Consider the following 21,296-nt stretch of genomic DNA (forward strand, 5'->3'; position numbering starts at 1 on the left):
AGGTCTTCTCCTGCTCTTTTGTTCTTTAGCAGCTGGGTCCTGGTACGTTGGCCTCTCCCTCCAGCAGAGAAAGTCCAGTTTATGCAGATGTTACAGTGTGCCAGTTTCCCATGCTCATTGGTACAGCATCATCACCTGGAGCTTTGCTGAGGGGGAGTGACTCTACAGCTTTGCTAATCTACTCCACCATGCGTTCAGTACCTAGCTCTACGATGACAAGCAGGTTTTTTATAATGTCTAGAGTATCCTTAGTCACCATCATCTTCCTTGAGTACAACAAAGCCCAATGAATCAAGTTAGCAGTTCAACTCCCATGCTCAGTGTCAAAAAGACCATTAAGAAACCTAATTTTCTTTTCATCACTCAAGTTGGAATTTGATTTACCAAGATTGCAGGTAATGTTGGGTTTGTTCTATTCAGCTTAACCAGCTCTTGAAACAATAAAACCAACTCTCCTTAAAAGGACAGCTACAAACCACCAGAGCATGATCAGTGTGTTTTAAAACTAGATCATTGTAGAGCTGTGAGGAAGAGTAATTCAGTTAATTCTCATAGTTTGCTTGTCTTATCCTAAAGAGGCTGAGGGACTAATTTTCCACAAGCCTTGTTTGGCACTGCACAAACCACAACCTAATTTTTAGGATTCACAATCTGAGCTCACAGATGAAGAATTGCATATCAAGTGGCATAGTTGTGCACCTGTGGTACTCTTTCCAGTATCTTCAGGAGGAGAGGGGCACCACAGGAGAAAATATGGCATTAATGTTAGGTCAATGAAATCATTAGCATGTTATGCAAATTTGCAGTTTCAATTAGTTAGAAAATAAATCTTATCTGTGTGAATCATGAGAAATGTGTAACTGGGAATGAAATATAAATAAATTAACCAATTCACACCTTGATAGCATCTGCAAATTTGATTTACTAGTTTTACACTTGCACAGTGTCTACCAATTGCCCCAGACAGGCAGAGAAGGAGAAAGTATGCCTCACTTTGTGGACAGAGACTTGGAGGTCCTGGTGGATAGGTGATGCACAGCAGGGACAACCTGTTTCCCATCACCAACAGCGAAGGCCATAGCACCAGAGCTGATCAGCCTGGGCTAAGGTTGCAACCCAGGTCAGTGCCATTTCAGCTGTCTGGAGGAATACCTAGCACTGTAGGAAGAAGGCCAATGATCTTCTCAACTACAAAAGAGTAAGAGACATCACTCTCTGTTCTCTCACAATCACTCTATCACTGCTACTGCACACATCTCTCACAAAGGCCTGTGCTCTACCGCCCTCACTATTGCATGCATCATCTTCCCTCATTTGCGCTCAACCACCCCAACACTCACACCACCAACCCTGCATGCATTTGTGCTGACAACTCTCACATTCAGGATTACTCACCACCTTTCCCCCACCTGCACCAGTACTAACATCTGTGCCATCAATTTCACATCACTCAATCCCTCCCTTTTTATCATTATAGGAGAAAGCAGCCTGCAACAGCATAGAAAGAGCGATAACGGGCATTGGGCTGCCTGACATTTGGCTCCTCAACCCTAATGAAGAGAGGATGCTGACCCTGACTCTGACTCTGACCCTGACCCCGCAGAGTGGCTGACTGACAATGTTCTGCAATCCTTGTATTTACCTAGTTGATTTTAACCCTACTGCGAATCCTTTGCAAGGATTCTTGCCTTGAAGAACTTTTCCTCTTCTCTCTACAAGAATCTCAGTGAGTCTCTCTCTCTCACTGCAACCCCCAGGTCATCTCCTCTGCCCTGAAGCTCTTCAACCATGTCCTGAAACAGACTCGCCAACCTTCCAGCTCAGCACCGTCCCATGACCTGTACTACCTGCCAATCTTCCTTTTCACCTATCCACCTCACCCTCGTCTCTGACCTGTCACCTTCATCCCCATCCCCATTCATCCATTGTGCTCTTTGCTACCTTCCCCCACCCTCCTTTCTGACCTATCACCTTCATCCCCATCCCCATTCACCTGTTGTACTCTTTGCTACCTTTCTCCACCCTCTTCTCTGACCTATTACCTCCATCCCACCCCATTCACCTATTGTACTCTATGCTACTTTCTCCCCACCCCCCTCTCATTTATCTCTCCACTCTGCAGAAACCCTGTCTCTATTCCTGATGAAGGGCTTTTACCCGAAATGTTGATTTTCCTGTTCCTCAGATGATGCCTGACCTGCTGTGCTTTTCCAGCACCACTCTAATCTAGACTCTGACAATGTTCAAGTTCAGTCAAAAAGACAAGGCCAGGCAGGAATGGGGATACTGTAAACATCCAGGTAGACTCGAAGTGACTTAGCACTAGAAGAGGGAGTGAACACACTGAGATGTATGAGCTGGGTGTCTGTCCCTATACACAAAGTGTTCTTGCAACAGCATTGCAACATTAGTTGCTGGTGTGCCCCGAGGTGCAACACTGAAGTGCAGAAGCATCCTACAAGTGGAGCGAAGAGTTGCCATGAGGGTTCTGAGGGGCTGGTAGGTGTCAGATGCCAGTGTTTGTAGATGTGGGTGGTGTTCTGGAGCGTGTCCTGAGATGCTGTTGGCCTGTGTCCAAGGTGACCACCTGGAGTCGCAGTGTTATTGCTCCCAGGTTACGGTAAATGATATTTGTTTGTTTGCATCCTGCTGTAGTTTCTGGTTGTATCATTGGAACCAGATTTCTTGTATAGATGAGTTTAGTGTCTTTTTGCATCAAATGACTTGAAAAGATCTTGAAACATAGAACAGCTTCATGGTGGATGCAAAAGACCACACTTCCCACACATGCTTTCTGCATCCAGGCCAGTGTAATCAATAAAATAACTGCATCAAATGCTTGTTGATGCTGTCCAGCTCCAATGGCTGTGTGTTTTCTGTCATCTTTGCACAGTGTGTCAATCTTGTGACCGTTTTCTCCAAGAGTCCTTTTGGACAGTTTTAGTAAGTATTGAAGTTTTAACTAGATTCATTTTCCACTCCGATAGCTCAGGATCTGAAAAAACACAGACCTTGCCTTGTCAAGCCACCTACTGACAAAGTAATCAACTGATTTTTATGGCTGTTGCCTGTTAGGCATCAGCTCTAGAAAGTGCGTTCTAAAGTTTACTCTTATAATAAACTGATTTTCTGATATTTCCCATAGTCTGATCCTCTTGAGCTAAGCCCGATATAGTAACTGTACAAACCTCTGTTGCAGTTATTAACTATCTCTGCATCCTCCTTCAAGCATGTTGTTGCTGGATTGTACATGCCAGTCTGTTATATGGTTTGGCTCATCAGCATATTTAGCTCTTAAAAACATGGACAACTCTGATGGGCAAAAACCGCTTTTAGTTTCACTGCTTGCTTATCTGGTTTTACGACAAATAAATCTAAAGAGCATAGCTCAATCTTTCCTTAGCTCCATCCAATGTTTAAAGAGACTGAACTTGTACAGGATGTCTGTGTCTTCCAGTTCATGCTGGGGAAATTTAGGAGCTATCTCTATTTTTAGTAAATACTATCATTTATAGTATTCCTGTTGCTGCAAAGATCCTCACCAAACTTCAATTATAGGATGAAAACTCGTTGGCTCTCAGCTCAGTCCGCATCTTTAATTTAAGGTCCTAACAGATTGAGCTCAGCTCTCTCGTGGCATTGTCTCCTACAGCCATCTGACAATTCTGCTTTCTTCCAATTATGCCATGGCTTTGAGTTCAGTCGTTGCCTTTCCTAGTCTCTCCATTTCTTTAACTTCCTGTTCTCCTTTAAACCTCTCCTTAAAACCCATGACTTTGTCCAAGCCTTAAACATTTCTTTTAAGATCTCCCTCAATGTAACTTTTCTGTTTAGACTTCTGTTAATTATTTCAACATTGCTCAGACCTTTGAGAATACGAGTTGGGACATCAGATTGAGGTTGTACAGGATGTTGGTGAGGCCTCTTCTGGATTACTGTGTGCAGTTCTGGTCACCCTGTTATGGGAAGGATGTTACTTAGCTGGAGAGGGTTCAGAAAAGACTTACCAGGATGTTGCCAGGAAAGATTTTTAAAAAGACATGAGGGGCAATGTTTGTACACAGAAAGTGGTTCGTGTGCGGAATGAATTTCCAGAAGATGTGGTGGCTGCAGGTGCAGTTGAAACACTTAAAAGACATTTGGCCAAATTCATGAATAAGAAATGTTTGGAGGGATATGGAGCAAGTGTGGGCAGGTGGGCCTATTTTGATTTGGTATCGTAGTCAGCTTGGATTCGTTGGACCAAAGGGTCTGTTTCCATGCTTTACGATTATGACTCCATAGCATGTTTTTCAACATTAATGTTACCACATAAATATAAATTAGTCTGTGCAGCCATGCCCCCAGTTGAAAGACCTGCTGACATTCACCGTCTAGCATCCTGCTGCAGAATGAAAACTTGAGGCAAGGCCTCTTTGAGCGTCCGACTGGCAGCACAAGTTGGCATTTCAGGTGGAGAAATTGAGGGGAGATAAAGTAAAATGATACTTGTCCAGAAAACATCGCATTGCACTTCTACAACATGGTCTGTTTACGCAATTAATAAAAAAAATTAATTTATGTTGTGCATGTCACCTCAGATTTAATCATAGAGCCTCATTTACATTTCTTCACAGTTATCTGCCACTTCTTTCTTCTGGGATAACTCTCTGACTGCTTTTGGGTTTGTGAAGTGGAGCTGAAAGTGGAGATTAGGTGTCTGAGAGGGATGTGGGAGCTTTCTATTTTATATCAGTAATTTGCAACTGGAGAATGTTGTTTGGCTTGGATGGCTGAGCATGTGTATTTCTGCATTAGATTTCTGCATGACTGAGAAACTTTAGTAATGGAGAGACACTGGAATCAATTGAATGATGTTGCAGAGACAGCAACCATTCCTCCATTCATTCGTGCCTTTGCTCTTCAACAGATATCTAATTAGTCACATTCTCTACTCTTCCCCCATAACATTGAGATCTTTTCTCCTTCATGTATTTATCCAATTCCCTTTTGAAATCACTATTCAATCAGTTTTCACAACCTTGAAGGCAGTTCATTCCACGTGGTGAGTTGTTATGACATGGAGTGCACTCTCTCAAAGGATGATGAAATCTGATTAAAAACTAAGACTTTCAAAAAGGAATTGTATAAATTTGCGGAGCTATGAGAAAAGCACAAATATGGGATGAACTGCAATCATTTGTAGAACTGACACATACATGACAAGCTGAATGACCTGCTGTCTGTAGATTTCGATGATTGACGTCAAAGGAGGAATTGTGCCTGAAAATAATGAAGCTGGAGTTAAATAATGTCACTCAAAATCTCATCACCTTTTGTGATAACATTAACCAGTTTTGTGGAGATCCTTAGCTATGATTCAACCCGAAGTGATTCAGTCAAGCAACTCACTCCTCATTGTCACAAAAGACTTGCACTTATAGAACGCCTTTCATAAACGTGGGATGCCTCAGACCACTTTACAGTCAATGATGATAGTTTTGAATTGTAGTCATTGTTGTAATGTAGGAAACCTAGCAAGCCTATATAATGAATCCTCGCAGGTTGTTCATACTGTAGTATATCACAGTTGAACATAGCACCCCATTGGGTATCTCCACACATGTGGGAATCACTAGCTTATTCTTCTTTCCCTCTGAAATGCAGACCAAAAGTAACTTCTCTGTTGCTGTCACAGACCTGATTTGCTGTGGGATCTCCAAAGTCTGTCTGGCTCAGTATTAGTGACTATGCTCATTTTCCCTCATTAAAAAAAAATTGTCAATAATTTATTTAGCAATCAGAGATAAAGTAAAAGGAGGAGCTTCTCAAATTCAATTGTTGAATTCACCTGGATTCAACTGTGTGTAAACATGTATCAGCCTATTGTAGTATTATAGCCTATTATATGAGGAACGGCTGAGGATCCTGAGATTGTATTCATTGGAGTTTAGAAGATTAAGGGGAGATCTAATAGAAACTTACAAGATAATACATGGCTTGGAGATGGTGGACACTAGGAAATTGTTTCCGTTAGGCGAGGAGACTAGGACCCGTGGACACAGCCTTAGAATTAGAGGGGGTAAATTCAGAACAGAAATGCGGAGACATTTCTTCAGCCAGAGAGTGGTGGGCCTGTGGAATACATTGCCACAGAGTGCAGTGGAGGCTGGGACGCTAAATGTCTTCAAGGCAGAAATTGATAAATTCTTGATGTCACAAGGAATTAAGGGCTACGGGAAGAATGCGGGTAAATGGAGTTGAAATGCCCATCAGCCATGATTGAATGGCAGAGTGGACTTGATGGGTCAAATGGCCTTACTTCCACTCCTATGTCTTATGGTCTTATAGTAATGGTGCAGAGCTGGGTTCAATTCCACCCTTGGGTGACTGTCTGTGTGGAATTTGCACATTCTCCCTGTATCTGTTTGGGTTTCGTCTGCATTGTCCAGTTTTCTCCTACTGTCCAAAGAGAATAGGTAGATTGGCTAGGCTAAATTGCCCAGTGTGTCCAGGGATATGTAATTTATGTGGATTAGCACGGAAAATGCAGAGTTATTGGGATAAGATAAGGGGTGGATCTGGATGGGATGTTCTTTGGAGGGTCGATGTGGACTTAATGGGCCAAATGGCCTGCATCCACACTTTGGGATTCTATCATTTTATGATATAAGAAATACGAATGTGAGGAAGCCAGTTCACCTTTGAACCTGGTCTTCCATTCAATCAGATCATCAGCAGATGCTGAACACAATGCCGTTTTCTGTCCCGATACCCACATCTTTTATGTGCCTTTGTCTGGAAAAGTTTTCTATCCTCCGTTCACACAGTGGCTGAACAACCCCAGCCTTCATGGGTGGAAACTTTCAAAGATTCATGACCCTGTGAATGAATACCTTTCTACTCATCTTTGTCCAAGATGACCAAACCCTTATTCTGTAAAGTTCTTTGTAATTATCTGATGGCCTGTTCTCATGCAGTAATTTTGAATAGTAATCTCTTGTGTGCAACTTGTTTTATAAATCCAAAAACTCCATATCCACCATGGTAATTACAAACTCAAACACTCTAAAAGGTTTGCCAAGTTTTATTTCCTTTTCATAATCACATTGATTATCCCTAATTATAGAATGAGTTTCTATATATCCTGTTATCTCCCTTAATTATAGATTCTAGAATTTTCCCTGATGTTAAGGGAACAGGCCTACACATCTCTGTTTTCTCTCTCCGATTTCCTGAATAATGGGCTTTCCTTTGCTGCTGTCTACTCTTTGGAGCCTGAGGATGGCTTAATCGAAGCTTGATCACATTCAAAATCAAGCAATCTCCAATGCCAGTTCTTTTAAGACCCTAAGATGCAGACTATCAGTTCCAGCAGACTTACTTTGCTGTCAGTCTTATTTTTATGTTTCTCACATGTTGTGTGAGCATCGTTGGCATCTCTTGTCTGTCCTTAATTGCTTTGAGCTGATAGATTCTTTCGGCCATTTCAGAGAACAGTCAGTGTCGACCTGTAAGACTGCAGTCACATGTAGGTCAGACCAGGGAAGAATGGCAGATTTCCTTACCCAATGCATATTCGTAAACTGGATGGTTTTTTGTTAATGACAAAAAATGGTCACTATTAGACTCGCTTTTTTTTAAATTCCAGGTTTTATGGATTTCAAATTTTACCATCTTCCATCTTAGAATCCAACTCATGAACACAGAGGATTACTAATCCAATAACAATCTCACTATACCACTGCCCCCTCCTACCCAATTAATTTCATACCTCCACTGATTTTTTAAACATCTTCATTCTGAGACTCTAGTTTCCCAGATATTTCTGGCATACCTTTAAGCCTTCTACCAACAAGCTATATTTGTTTAATATCTCTGCCATTTCCTTAGTCTCTAGTGTAATTGCTCCTGTCCTCCCCAGGAAAGGATCTTATGTTTACTTCAGCAATCTCTCTCTTTATAGAAGCTTTTATCATTTTTTCTCACTTTTCTAACTAGTTGACTCTCTCTCTATTTTAATTTTTCTGTCAAACTATGTTGAATTCTAATCTCTTCCCAATACTCAGGCTTACTGCTTCTTTTAGTAATTTTAGATGTGCTTTAATATATTATTTGTAACTCTTCTAGTTTGTCACATTTGGATCAATTTTCCATAGAGTTTTTATTCTTTATGTGATCAGTGGGATCAGTTTGAGGGAGCTGACAATTCCAAGGGAGAACCTTTTGGTCATGGAGGCCAGAGGCCTGGGGGTGGGGGATATTTCCTGGCTGGTGAGATGGGATTGCAAATCGTGGTGCAAATTGGAGCCAGCTGGAGAGGGTGAAGATCAGAGCCTGGCAGAGGGACTGCAGTGGTGTCTTCATGGATGACACAGGAAATCAAGAGGCTTGGTTGGCAGGTTGAATACCACAGGGTGGGCTGTGATCACAGAAAGTTCTCAGGCAGGTATTTGAATCCAGAAGATAGGCCTTAAGGGAATGCCTCATAAACCTACCATGTTCAGTTCTCTCAGAAGTTACCGGAACTTTTGGGCGACACAATTAAAGTTCAAAAGCTTCATGATAATGAGGTTTATGGCTGCATGACTGATTAGATTCCTGTTAGCTCGCTGCTCTCAGGCCAGTCTTAATTAAAGCCAGAAATGGGCTGGTTGGAGATTTGGAGCCAAAAACAGACTTCAGACGTTTATGTCCTCCACTCACACCAATTTGTTTTCAATTAGAATTCATCCCAATGTTTTAGTGAACTTTGTTGTTTCTTAGTTTCTTATGAATTACTTGATCTAAATTATGCTTTTGTCAGATTAATTATACATTTACTGCTAAACTTACCACTGCTTCCAAACTTGTGCTGTGATACCAATTTGCAGTTGGACTGCATAAGTCACCAGTTCCATTGGTTTGCAAAGTGGTCTTCCTCTTCAAGAAGTAGCAGAACATACTGATATAGGAACAGCCCCTGTTGTTGTTCAATTAATTCATAAGCAATCTGTAATCTAACTCCTTATACCTACGTTTTCAAACGTATCTGTTAATATGTTTGGTTTACAAAATTTTGTTAATCTCAATTTTAAAATTAATAGTAGGTTTACCGTCAAATGTTGTTTGCAGTGTGACATCGAATTAGATCTTCTTTCAGGCTTGAATTGCCACATAAATTTATTGAACAGTGAAGGAACAGAAAGCTAAGTGATAGCAAAATAATGTACTTTACAGCAGTTGTAACATTTTTAACTTCCCCCTATAGTAATTAATAAATTGCTGAAAACAGAAAAAGAGGGACAATGTCATCACTGCCCTTTGACATTCAATGGTGTTACCATCGTAGAACTCCCCCCATTATCCTGAGGGTTACCATTGACCAGAAACTCAAAACTGGTCTTGCCAAACAAATACAGTGGCTACAAGAGTAGATCAGAGGCTAGGAATATTGTAATAAGTAACTCACAACGGAAGTAGATACATGGGAACACCACTACCAAAAGCAATTTCCCTTCCAAGCCATTCACCATCCTGACTTACAAAATTTATCATTATTCCTTCACTGTCACTGGTCAAAATCCTGGAATTCCCTACCTAAGGGCATTGTGGTTCTAACTATAGCAGTTCAAAAAGGCAACACATCACCACCTTCTCAAGGGCAACTAGGGACAGGTGATAAATCCTGGCCAGCCAGTAACACCACATTCCATGTGTGAATAAATTTAAAACAGCTAATTACTCTGCATTCAAGAAATTATCAGGAATCTTAAAACAAAGGGCATCTTGTTTTCTTTCATCTCATGAACTACATGACCTATCACTGAAAGTCCCAGGTGGGGTGTCATCAAAAATTCCAGATAAAATGTCTCACCTGAAGCATGCAGGTTTGTTAGTGCCAGCAGTATGATTACTCGGGCTCCTTTGCTTTAACCAATTGCCTGCTAACTCCAGAAAGAGCAAGGGGATCAGGAGAATGTTAACTTTCACATGAAAAAGAATGATTGAGATATGAGCATACGTTTTTTACTTAATCCGTTTGCAGTAATTTGAATTAATGTGCTTCATTTTAGCTGAACCCCACCAGGATCATTTCAAACCTATTACTTGGTACATTAACTAGGCTTGGTTTGAGGTAGAAATGTGTTAATTAATTGGTGTTTACATAAAAGTATAATTAGATATTCTCGAGCTTTCTTCTTGTGATGGTAGGTCATTATGCAAGTTCAGGCAATCTAATTTGAACTGAAAGGTGGAGTATTCATTTGCAGCGCTGTGTTGATTCACATCAGTTACTGGGGAAATTGGTCCTGAGAGTTACTGCATCCATGACATTTTTCTGTTATATAGTTGACCAATGGGTTTCTCTTCCCAGGATATTAATTTTGAGCTGCAAGAAGCCAGTGAAGTGCAAAAGGTCAAGAGAGTCTGGGGTTTAACCTCAATGATAGCTCAGCTTGTAATGCAACTAACTTAAAATTATACTCGAGGAGTCAAACCAATAAGTTATCCTTTTATAATTTGAACAAAGAATTGCTTTAAGATGGGAACAGGCAGCTGAAGCCATTGTGTTATCTGCACAATGTACGAGCACGTCTGGGTGACTGAGATGACGACCTAACACTCAAATGTCTATTCTGTCACCTGTAATCAAGCTCAAGGTTATTGAGCTTGAGGTACAATAAGGAAATCTCCAGTAAATTCAAGAGGCATTCAGGACTGGTGGACAATTAAGAAACTCACTGGAGGAGGAGACTACATAAATAGCCCATCCTCGATAATGGGGGAGCTCAGTACATCAGTGCAAAAGATGAGGCTGTAGCGTTTGCAGCAACCTTCTGCCAGTAGTGCTGAGTGGATCATCCATCTCTGCTTCCTTCAGTGGTCCCCAGCGTCATAGATGTCATTCTTTGGCCAATTTGCTTCACTGCACACAATGTCAAGAAATATCAAGTCACATGCAGACAGGGGTGTGAAGAAGGCATTTGTTACATTTGCCTTTATTGGTCAGTGTTTGGAGTATAGGGATTGGGATGTCATGTTGTGGCTGTACAGGACATTGGTTCAGCAACATTTGGAATACTGCGTTCAATTCTGGTCTCCCTGTTAAAGGAAAAATATTGTTAAACTAGAAAGGGTTCAGAAAAGGTTTGCAAGGATGTTGCCAGGGTTGAAGGGTTTGAGATGTAGGAAAGAGGATGAACAGGCTGGGGCTATTTTCCCTGGACCATCAGAGGCTAAGGGGTAGCCTTTTAGAGATTTATAAAATCAAAAGGGGCATGGATAGGATGAATAGTTAAAGTCTTTTTACCCAGGGTAGGGGAGTCCAAAACAAGAGGGCATGGGTTTGAAGTGCGAGGAGAAAGAAATAAAAGAGAATTTTTAAGGCAGAGGGTGGTGCATATATGGAACGAGCTGCCAGAGGAAGTGGTGGAGGCTGGTACAATTACAACACTTGAGAGGTATCTGGATGGGAATAGGAAATGTTTAGAGTGATATGAGCCAACTGCTGGCAAATGGGACTAGGTTAGGTTAGGATATCTGGTCGGTATGGATAAGTTGGTCTGAAGGGTCTGTTTCTGTGCTGCACAACTCTATGACACTGAATGGTTGGAGTCTCGGAACATTGCAAAGGCTAGGGGCCCTGACAACATTTCAGAAATTGTGCTGCAATCTTCTACTCCATATCTTGTCGCAGCCCAGCAAGGCTGTTCCAGTACAGCTGCAACACTGGAAACTAGTCAACAACATGGAAAATTTCCCAGGTATATCTTGTACACAAAAAGCAGGAAAACTCCAATCCAACCATTTACCAGCCCCTCAGTCTAGCCCAATCATCAGTGCTAACAGGCAGCACCTGTTCAGCAATAACTTGCTCAGTGATGCCAAGGCCACTTAGCTCCTGAGCCCATTACAGTCATTGGCTTGAAACTGACCTAGACAAGACAGAAAAATGCAGTGACTACAAGAGCAGGTCAGAGGCTAGGAATACTGTAGCAAATAATTCACCTCCTGTCTCCCCAAAGCCTTCCAATCAGTTACATGTCAGAGGTCAGGAGTGTGATGGAAGGTGTCATCAATAGTGCTATCCAGCAGCACCTGATCAGCAATAACCTGCCCAGTCATCATCATCATTGGCGGTTTCTCGCAGACATGTATGACTCTGTTCAACTCCGACATGATGCGACTACCGCAGGCTGTTACACTCCACCTGCAAGTTTCCCACAAGCCGCTCACCATCTTGACTTGGAAATATATTGTCACCATTTGATCCAAAACTTGAAACTCTCTCCCTCATGGCATTGTGATCTCTATCTACAGCATGTGCTCTGCAGTAATGCAGGAAGGAGGTTCAACATCACCTTCTCAAAGACATCCTCAAATGGGCAATAAAAGCTGGCCCAGCTAGCAATGCCCACATCCCATGAATGCATTAAAAAAAACTGAATCATTTTTGTATTTTGATCCAGTCACCCTTAGGCTGGCTTAAGTTTGTACAAAAGGAAGATGATGAAGAATGAGTAGCTAGGGAGCAGTGCAAGAATTGAGTGAAAGTGCAGAACTGTACAAGACTTCGCCGTCCAACATAGACATCAGTTTCTAGGGCAAAAATGACCTTGTACAAGACCTATACACCTAATAATATTAATTACTGATTTTGGATTAGTTTTAAACACCCGTGGAAAACAATTTTGCCTTGTGATTTTATCTGTTTTTTTCACTAGTGATTTCCAGATGTTTAGCAAGTATCTATATTATAATGTACAGTGATGTGGAATAGGCTTGACAGATAAATGGATCTTTTCATTGCTATTGTTTTCGATACTATTGTTTAGTAAACAGTAATTTCAACTCAGAAAGCAGCATCTATGAGAAGATGACAAGACTGTGAATCAAATGATAGTGAGCACAGCAGTGAACAGAGAAATCAGGAAACAGCTGAGGATGGTTGATCCCAGAGCCCTATCCTGAGAAACTGCCTGGATTCAGGTCCCACCTGCTCCAGAGTTTGTAATAATATCTCCAAACAAATTGATTAGGAAATATATAATCTGAGGAACTGCAGAGATGACCTAGGACTAAGATAACTGACCTCCAACAGCTTCAACCATCTTCCTTTGCAGCAGGTATAACTCCAGCCTTATAGGTTGCCCTGATATGCAGGGCTCCCCTATCATTGAGGAGGGGGATATTTGTGGACCATCCTCCAGCATGTTGTTTCATTGTCTACCACATTTATGGCTGGATGTGGCAGGGCAGTAGAGCTGAGACCTGATCAGCTGATTGTGGGATTGCTTAGCTCTCTCTGACAATCTGCTTCTGCTGTTTGGCACACAGCTAATCTTTTGTTGTAGCTTCACCAAGTTGACACCTCATTTTTCTGCTATGCCTAGTGCTGCTCCTGGCATGCCCTCTTGCACTCTCCATTGAACCAGGGTAGATTTCCTGGCTTGACGGTAATGGGAGAGTGAGGGATGAGTTGGGGCCATGATGTTGTAGATTGCATCAGAGTAGAATTCTACTGTTGCTGATGGCCCACTGCACCTCATGGATTGCACGATCTTTTCCAAATCTACTTTATTTGGTGATCACAACACTCAACACAACTTCTAAACAGAACTTCTCACAAAAACAGCTCATGGTCAGCCTTCCTGATACTGTCAGGGACAGATGCATTCTTGGCAAGTCAACTGATGAAGGTGAGGTCAAGTAGACTTTTCCCTCACTGCCTGTCATTACCCCAGTCTGGCAGCTGTCACGATCAAGGCTTGAACAGCTCGACCAGTGGTGTTGCTGTGCCACTCCTGATGATGGACATTGAAGCCCCCCCCCCCCCCCCACCTCCACCAAGAGGTAAATCCTGTGCCCTTGCCACCCTGAGTACTTCCTCCAAGTGGTGTTGTATACAGGGAAATACTGATTCATCAGGTGAAGGAGGTTGTGTGGTCAGTGGTAATCAACAAGTGATGGGTGTTGTCCTTGCTCATTTTTAATTTGATGTCATTGAAACTTCGCATGGTCAGAAGTCAGTGGTGATTCCACAGCAATTCCATCCTGATTGTATTCCACTGTTTTGTTGTCGCTGTTGGTGGGGCAGGATGTACCCAATGATGATGATGGCGTTGTCTAAGACATTGTGTATAAGGTATGATCTGAGAGTACATCTGTGTCAGACTGTGGCTTGATATAGATGGTGTATTGGCTTCCAATTTTGGCACAGCCCCCATCTCCTTTCAGCTGTTACTAAGGATCATTTTGCAGGCTCGCCAGGGCCTGCTGGTGTTGTTTCTGGTATCTAGGTTAACGCTGGGTTGTCTGTCCAGTTTCATTCCTTTTTAAACTTTGTTGTGATCACAATAGCTGAGGATCTTACTGGGCCATTTCAAAGGGTGTTCATGAGTTGACTGCTATGCTGACATGTAAGCCAGATCAGTTAACAATGATTGATTTCCTTCCCAGGTGGTATAACTGAACCAGATGGGTTTTTAATCACAACAGATCCATATTTCATTGAGACATTCCACATTTGTTTTATTTATTGAATTTAAATTCCTGCAACTGCAGTGTTGGGGCTTGAACTGTTTCCCAGAGCATTTGCCTGGGTTCTGGGTTAATAGTCTGTCTTATGACATTACCCCATTACTTTAGCCTTCTTGAATACCATCATGTATAGGTCATTGATTTACTAATAGGGTACTCCGTGTTTAGTTGAATAGGCAAGTATCATTGTAGTTGCAACTGAGGGTCCCCGGTTGTCATCAGATGAATAGGGGTTGTATTAGGGTGATATAACAAATCAGGTGAAGCCAGTGAAAAAGGCACCATAGTAGTTGATAATAGCTAATCCCTGATTATTATGTCACCTATTTGCATATTGCTTAGAAGAAACAAATGTTTAATTTATAGAGTCATAGAGATGTACAGCATAGAAACAGACCCTTTGGTCCAACCCGTCCATGCCGACCAGATATCCCAACCCAATCTAGTCCCACTTGCCAGCACCCAGCCCATATCCTTCCGAACCCTTCCTATTCATATACCCGTCCAAATGCCTTTTAATGTTGTAATTGTACCAGCCTCTACCACTTCCTCTGGCAGCTCATTCCATACATGTACCACGCTCTGCGTGAAAAGGTTGCCCCTTAGGTATCTTTTATATCTTTCCTTTCTCACTCTAAACCTATATCCTCTAGTTCTGGACTCCCCAACCCCAGGGAAAAGACTTGTCTATTTATCCTATCCATGCCCCTCATAGTTTTGTAAACCTCTATAAGGTCACCCCTCAGCCTCCGACGCTCCGGGAAAACAGCCCCAGCCTGTTCAGTCTCTCTCTATAGCTCAAGTACCTTTCACAACTTCAGGGTCTTTCCAAAGCGCTTTACGGAAGATTGAATACTTTGTAAAATGTACACATTGTAATAAAGGATAAATTGCAATCTATTTATGCACATCCAGGCTCCACAAACAATAATGTGATAAATGATTACATATGCAATGCTTGTGACATTGGTTGAGAAATATAAATTGGTCATGACAAAGGATAACCACTAATTTTCAAAATCATGTCGTGGGATCTTTTCCATGCAGATGAGAGGGGAGACCCAACCTGAATTTAATCTTCAAAAAATTGCTCACTAAATCCCTCAGCTCCCCACCCACCTTCTGAACACACAGCTTAATCGTACCTGCTTTACCTTCTCAAAATGGACTTCAACACTGCGCCCCATCACTTTTTTGCCATAACTCGCAACATCCTTCATACTCTCCATAGAAACACATCAGGCTGAATTTCTAGCTGCAGTGAGGGAGAGCATGGAGGCGGGCAGACTTGGAAATTTGTTCCATCAGCCAGAAACCCCTGGATTCCCAGTACCATCCCATCCTGGATGGAGGTACAGGGGCTATCTGTCCACATGCCTCATGCAGCCAATAAGGCTGTTCAAAGACCAAATATCAGAGGCCAACTGGACCTTATCAATTAACCTCCAGGCACCAAGTGGATTCAGAGACCAACCCCTCCACCTTGAAGTCTACTGTTTCTTTAATGCTGGAGGGCCTCCTCTTGGCTATTGTCCTTAATTGGCCATGGGGTCTGCCCTCTGCGTTAATTAATTTAGGGAAAATCACAGTTTGGTGAAAATTCCCAGCACAAGACCATGTTTCTGACCACCATTTGATCCAAACATCAGGGTCCTGTAGCCTGCGGGGAACATTTCTACATCGAGTTGTCTTGACCTCATCCATATTGTTTCTGTTAAAGTCATTCCCTCGGAATCATTGCAAATCTCCATTCTCCTTTTTGATTAAAGTGTTCCCCTTAGCTTCCCTTCTTACCCCAACTCTATCCTTCCTAATGTCTCCCCTCAAATTTCCACTGCACTGGAAGAATAGTCTTGACACATTATGCCAGGGATTTTTCCATTTTCTCTCCTCCTTGCACCAAAAGTACTGAGGTTCCCTCTCACCCTGGCTAAGATCAGCAATTTAGTCCAGGCAAAGTCTCAAATCTGGATCTACTTTACTTTGTCTTGGTGTCACAGAAGGTGTCTTTCAGATGAGACATTAAAACAAGACTAGGTATGATCTCTCAGGTTTTTCTAAAAGGTAATACTGAAGTATTTTGAAAAATATTTGGTTTTGTAGTAAATACACATTTCTCAATCAATGATCATGAAAACAGATTCTCTCATCATTATGTCATTGCTATTGATGGTGACCTTGCTGTGCACAGTTGGTTGCCTCATTTCTTACAGTGCAACAGTTATTGCATTCCAAAATGCTTAGTTCCAAAGCATTTCTGAACACCCTGAAGTATAAATGCAAGATGATCTTTGATTATAATTTTTCACGAAGTCCCTTTCTCAAAGAAAATCAGTTCAAACAGCTCAATGTTTTTGCATAAACTTTTAAGCGTTTATTCCTAAAAACATATTTGTTGCTCCTTTTCGAACATCCTCAGGAGCAGGCATATCCTGAACAGTACTTCAGATATTTACATGCTTCAAGTGTTCTCTGCATTGCATTTCACTGAGGGAGATTTGGTGCCTTGGCCGACAAGCTTTGTAAATTATGCCTCATATTCCACTGAGGCAGTCACAGTCCAGATGGTGCCTATTTGCCCATTTGCAAACAAGAAAACAGACTCTTGAAAATAGTACTGCCTGCCAGGTCTGACTGTTTAGATTGGAGAATGCTGTATGACTGTCATTTTGCACTAGTCCTTAGTGCATGTGACTCAGGGGAAATCAAACAGGGTTCCAAATCTTGATTTCTTGCAATGAACTTGACTCTGAATGTCCGGTGAGAACAAGATTGGGCGCCTCTCAAAGTCACTTATAATGTAACAGCTATTCTTTTTAATATATGTTTTGTGTCTAGATGTGAGTAACACTAATAAGGCTGGCATTTATTATCCATCTCTAGATGCTCTAGAAAAAGTGATGGTGGACCTTCTTGAATTGCTGTGGTGTATGTAATGAAGGTGCTGACACCCTTGTTTGCTGATAGATTCTAAGATCTTGATCCAGCAACTGTGAAAAAGTAACAATAAATGCCTAAATCAAGATAATTTAAAAATCACTCAACACCATGTTATAGTCCAACAGGTTTAAATGGAAGCACTAGCTTTCAGAGCGTTGCTCCTTCATCAGGTAGCAGTGGAGCAGGATCATAAGATACAGAATTTATAGCAAAAGATTACAGTGGCATACAGCTGAAATGATATATTGAACAAACCTAGATTGCTGTCAAGTCTTTCTAAGTAGAACCAGCCTGACTCAATATTAGGATACAGACAGGCTCTAACCTCACATATTTAATGCATTATCTGAGCTGAGATGTCACTTTATTTTTAATAAAACCTTAAGTTATCTCGAGAATGTGATTTAAAAGAAGTCCTGGGATTTACATATTAACGAACCTATTCTAAAAGTTGAAAGACTTAACAGCACGTGGGCAGCACGGTGGCACAGTGGTTAGCACTGCTGCCTCACAGTGCCAGAGACCCGGGTTCAATTCCCGACTCAGGCGACTGACTGTGTGGAGTTTGCACATTCTCCCCGTGTCTGCGTGGGTTTCCTCCGGGTGATCCGGTTTCCTCCCACAGTCCAAAGATGTGCGGGTCAGGTGAATTGGCCATGTTAAATTGCCTGTAGTGTTAGGTTAAAGGGGTAAATGTAGGGGTATGGGTGGGTTGCGCTTCGGCAGGTCGGTGTGGACTTGTTGGGCCGAAGGGCCTGTTTCTACACTGTAAGTAATCTAATCTAATCTAAAAAGCAATCTAGGTTTGTTCAATATATCATTTCAGCTGTATGACACTGTAATTTTTTGCTATAAATTCTGTGTCTTATGATCCTGCTGACAGTTACCTGATGAAGGAACAGTGCTGCAAATAAACCTGTTGGACTATAACCTGGTGTTATGTGATTTTTAAACTTTGTCCACCCCAGTCCAACACCAGCTCCTCCATATTACTGGGGCGGCACAGTGGCTCAGTGGTTAGCACTGCTGCCTCACAGCGCCAGGGTCCTGGGTTCGATTCCCATCTGTCTGTGTGAAGTTTGCACATTCTCCCCGTGTCTGCGTGGGTTTCCTTCATGTGCTCCAGTTTCCTCCCACAATCCAAAGATGTGCAGGTCAGGTGAATTGGCCATGCTAAATTGCCCAGTGTAAGGTGCGTTAGTCAGAGGGAAATGGGTTTGGGTGGGTTTCTCTTCGGAGGGGCGATGTGAACTTGTTGGGCCGAAGGGCCTGTTTCCACACTGTAGAGAATCTAATCTAAAAGTCAAGATCATGAGGATTCTGGAGGAGAACTTGGAGATGGTGGTGTTCCCATTGCTGTGATCCCAGCTGATAATACTGCTGGATGAGACAGATGACAGAATGAAATCTGGCTTGATGTTTTTCTTGGTTTAGTTAGTTAACTTGGTGGTTAGTCACCAAGACACATTCACACAAAAGTGTAGATGTTCTTTAGTGGCTGAATGGATACTTATTAAAAAAGGAGATATAAACAAACCAAACTATCTAAATATAAAGGAGCGTTAACTAGATTTAAACAACACATCAAAAAAAAAATTCTAAACATTTCCTGACAATGTCTATTATAGAAACTCAAATCCAGATAAATTGTACTCCTTATCTCAACTCTTCCAGCTTATACTTATGTGATTCTTTAAGCCCTTTCCCATGGACTGTGAAGGCAGTTCCTTCCAAATCTTCCAATATGAACTCTTCACAATTCTAAGAGACTAAACTGTCTGAATTCCAATAACCTACAGATTTTTAAGCAAGCTCCCCTGTCTTGGAAATTTCACGAATTCTTTCTGTTTGCTGAAGTGTTTTCTCCACTGAGCTGCTCGGATCTTTCTTTAAGGAGAGAAACTAAACATGCTTCTAAATTAAATATAATATGAACTGATTTTTAAAACATCTTGTTCATCCTAGATTCTTCTGAACTGAAAACAAAGCTAATATTCTTACATGTTTACTCTATCTGTCATAAATCCAACAGTATAAACATTTCCTATTAACACCTATTTGCTGACAAAATGCTGGATTTAGATTATTGTTCCCAAGGATTCCCTGATCCTCTTTTGAAAAGGAAAGTAATCAACACCTATTTGCATTTATTTTATAAAACAAATTTTAAAAGTTAAATTTACATATAAATATACCTATCATGACATCAGACCTTTGCTGCTTTTCTTCCCCACCCCCCACCCCCCCCAAGTAGTAGAAGTCACCATTGTGAGAAGTATTACTGTAGAAAGTTTGAAAAATGTTTTAGTTAGTCTTTTAGATGTTACACCTGGTGTACACTGATAGTAAATATTTAGCTTAATGGATAAGGATTAATGTTCTCATTAATAAGCCTTTAAATAAAACTTAGTAGCTGTACTTTGGTAAAGAATGCCACAAAGACTTCTCGATAAAGGTCCTGTACATGTCATTCAATGCTAGTTGTGCAGCTATCAAACCAGTATAGTCACCAAACTATTTTCCCTTTGCAAAAGGAAATTGAGGTCTTCACCTTGAAGAGAACTGGAGAAATTTTGAACATTGCATGGAAATGACTTACGGCCCAGATTGGAAAAAAGTTGTGTGACCCACCTTGTCTATTTCAAAATGCAGCTCCAGGGAAATCTAGTATCATAGAATCCCCACAGTACAGAGCCAGGCCATTCAGCCCATTGAGTCCACACCAATCCTCTGAAGAGCATCCCACCCAGACCCACCTACCCTATGCCTTCATTCTGTATTTCTCATGGCTACTCCACCTAGTCTGCATGTCCCTGGACCCTATGGGCAATTTAGCATGGCCAATCCATCTAACCTGCACATCTTTGGACTGTGGGAGGAAACCTGAGTACCCACAGGAAACCCCCACAGACATGGGGAGAATGTGCAAACTCCACTCAGACACTTTGACACCCCAGTAAAATTTAAAAATCATTATAGAGACTCTGTGTCTTTTGAGAGAGGTATCCTCACCTTGGACAGAGTCTCACTATTTACGACTGATCTAGTGAGGAAGTCTCTCAAACAGATTGATCTTTAAAAATTCAGTTTGTTCGATTCTCTTTCAAAGAAACAAAATGCATTTTTGTATCCTTTCTAAAGAAATAGTTTCGACTTTAGATACTCTTTCCAAGAAGATCTTAGCTAGAAGTAGCAGGCTTTGCAAGATTTGACATATTTTTAACAAAAATCCCGTTTCCTGAACTTGGGCTGGATAGGATGAGGGCGGGGAGAGGCAGGAGATGAAAGGTTGTAGAAAAGGAAAAGGATTGGAGAGGAGAGATAACATAACCCTGCGTGAAGGGAGTGGCCTGTGCAGGGGAGGGTTACCTGTGGATGTAAGGGAGGGGGATAGCCGGTAAAGGGGCGGGAGCGGAGCAGGGCTGCCCTGGGTGGGGCTAGGAGCGAGGTCATTCCCAGTGAGAGGGGGGCGGGCTCGGTGTGAGCGGATGGGGCGGTCTGAGGCGTTAGTTTGGTTTCCAGCCCGGGAGTGAGTGAGTGAGTGAGTGAGTGAGCCGGAGCTCGGATTCAGCCGCTGACATGTGAGGAGCTCCCGGGGCCGGGGGAGGATGCCGCAGCCCTGGCTGCGGCCGGCGACATCAGCGCCCTCCTCGGACTAGCGATGTTAGCGGAGCCGGGCGGCTGCCCGAGCCCAGCCCCGGCCGGGAGAGGCCGAGTGCACTGAAGCCACTGTCATTCCCCTCAGCACCGCCCGTCCCCAGCCGTCCCCAATCCCGGGCAGCATGCGGGAGGGGACACCCCCCGGTCCCGGACCCGGCTCTGGGAGAACTACTGTCACCTATGTTTTTGTTTAC

General features: G+C 42.2%; 1 protein-coding gene across 2 annotated transcripts in view; it reads left to right on the plus strand.

The window, feature by feature from the left end:
- Positions 1–21,296, plus strand: part of shank3a (SH3 and multiple ankyrin repeat domains 3a) — a 1,030,755-nt gene that overhangs the window by 591,619 nt on the left and 417,840 nt on the right. The window lies entirely within an intron of this gene.

Source organism: Chiloscyllium plagiosum, chromosome 23, assembly GCF_004010195.1.
Source record: "Chiloscyllium plagiosum isolate BGI_BamShark_2017 chromosome 23, ASM401019v2, whole genome shotgun sequence".
Lineage (NCBI taxonomy): Eukaryota > Metazoa > Chordata > Chondrichthyes > Orectolobiformes > Hemiscylliidae > Chiloscyllium > Chiloscyllium plagiosum.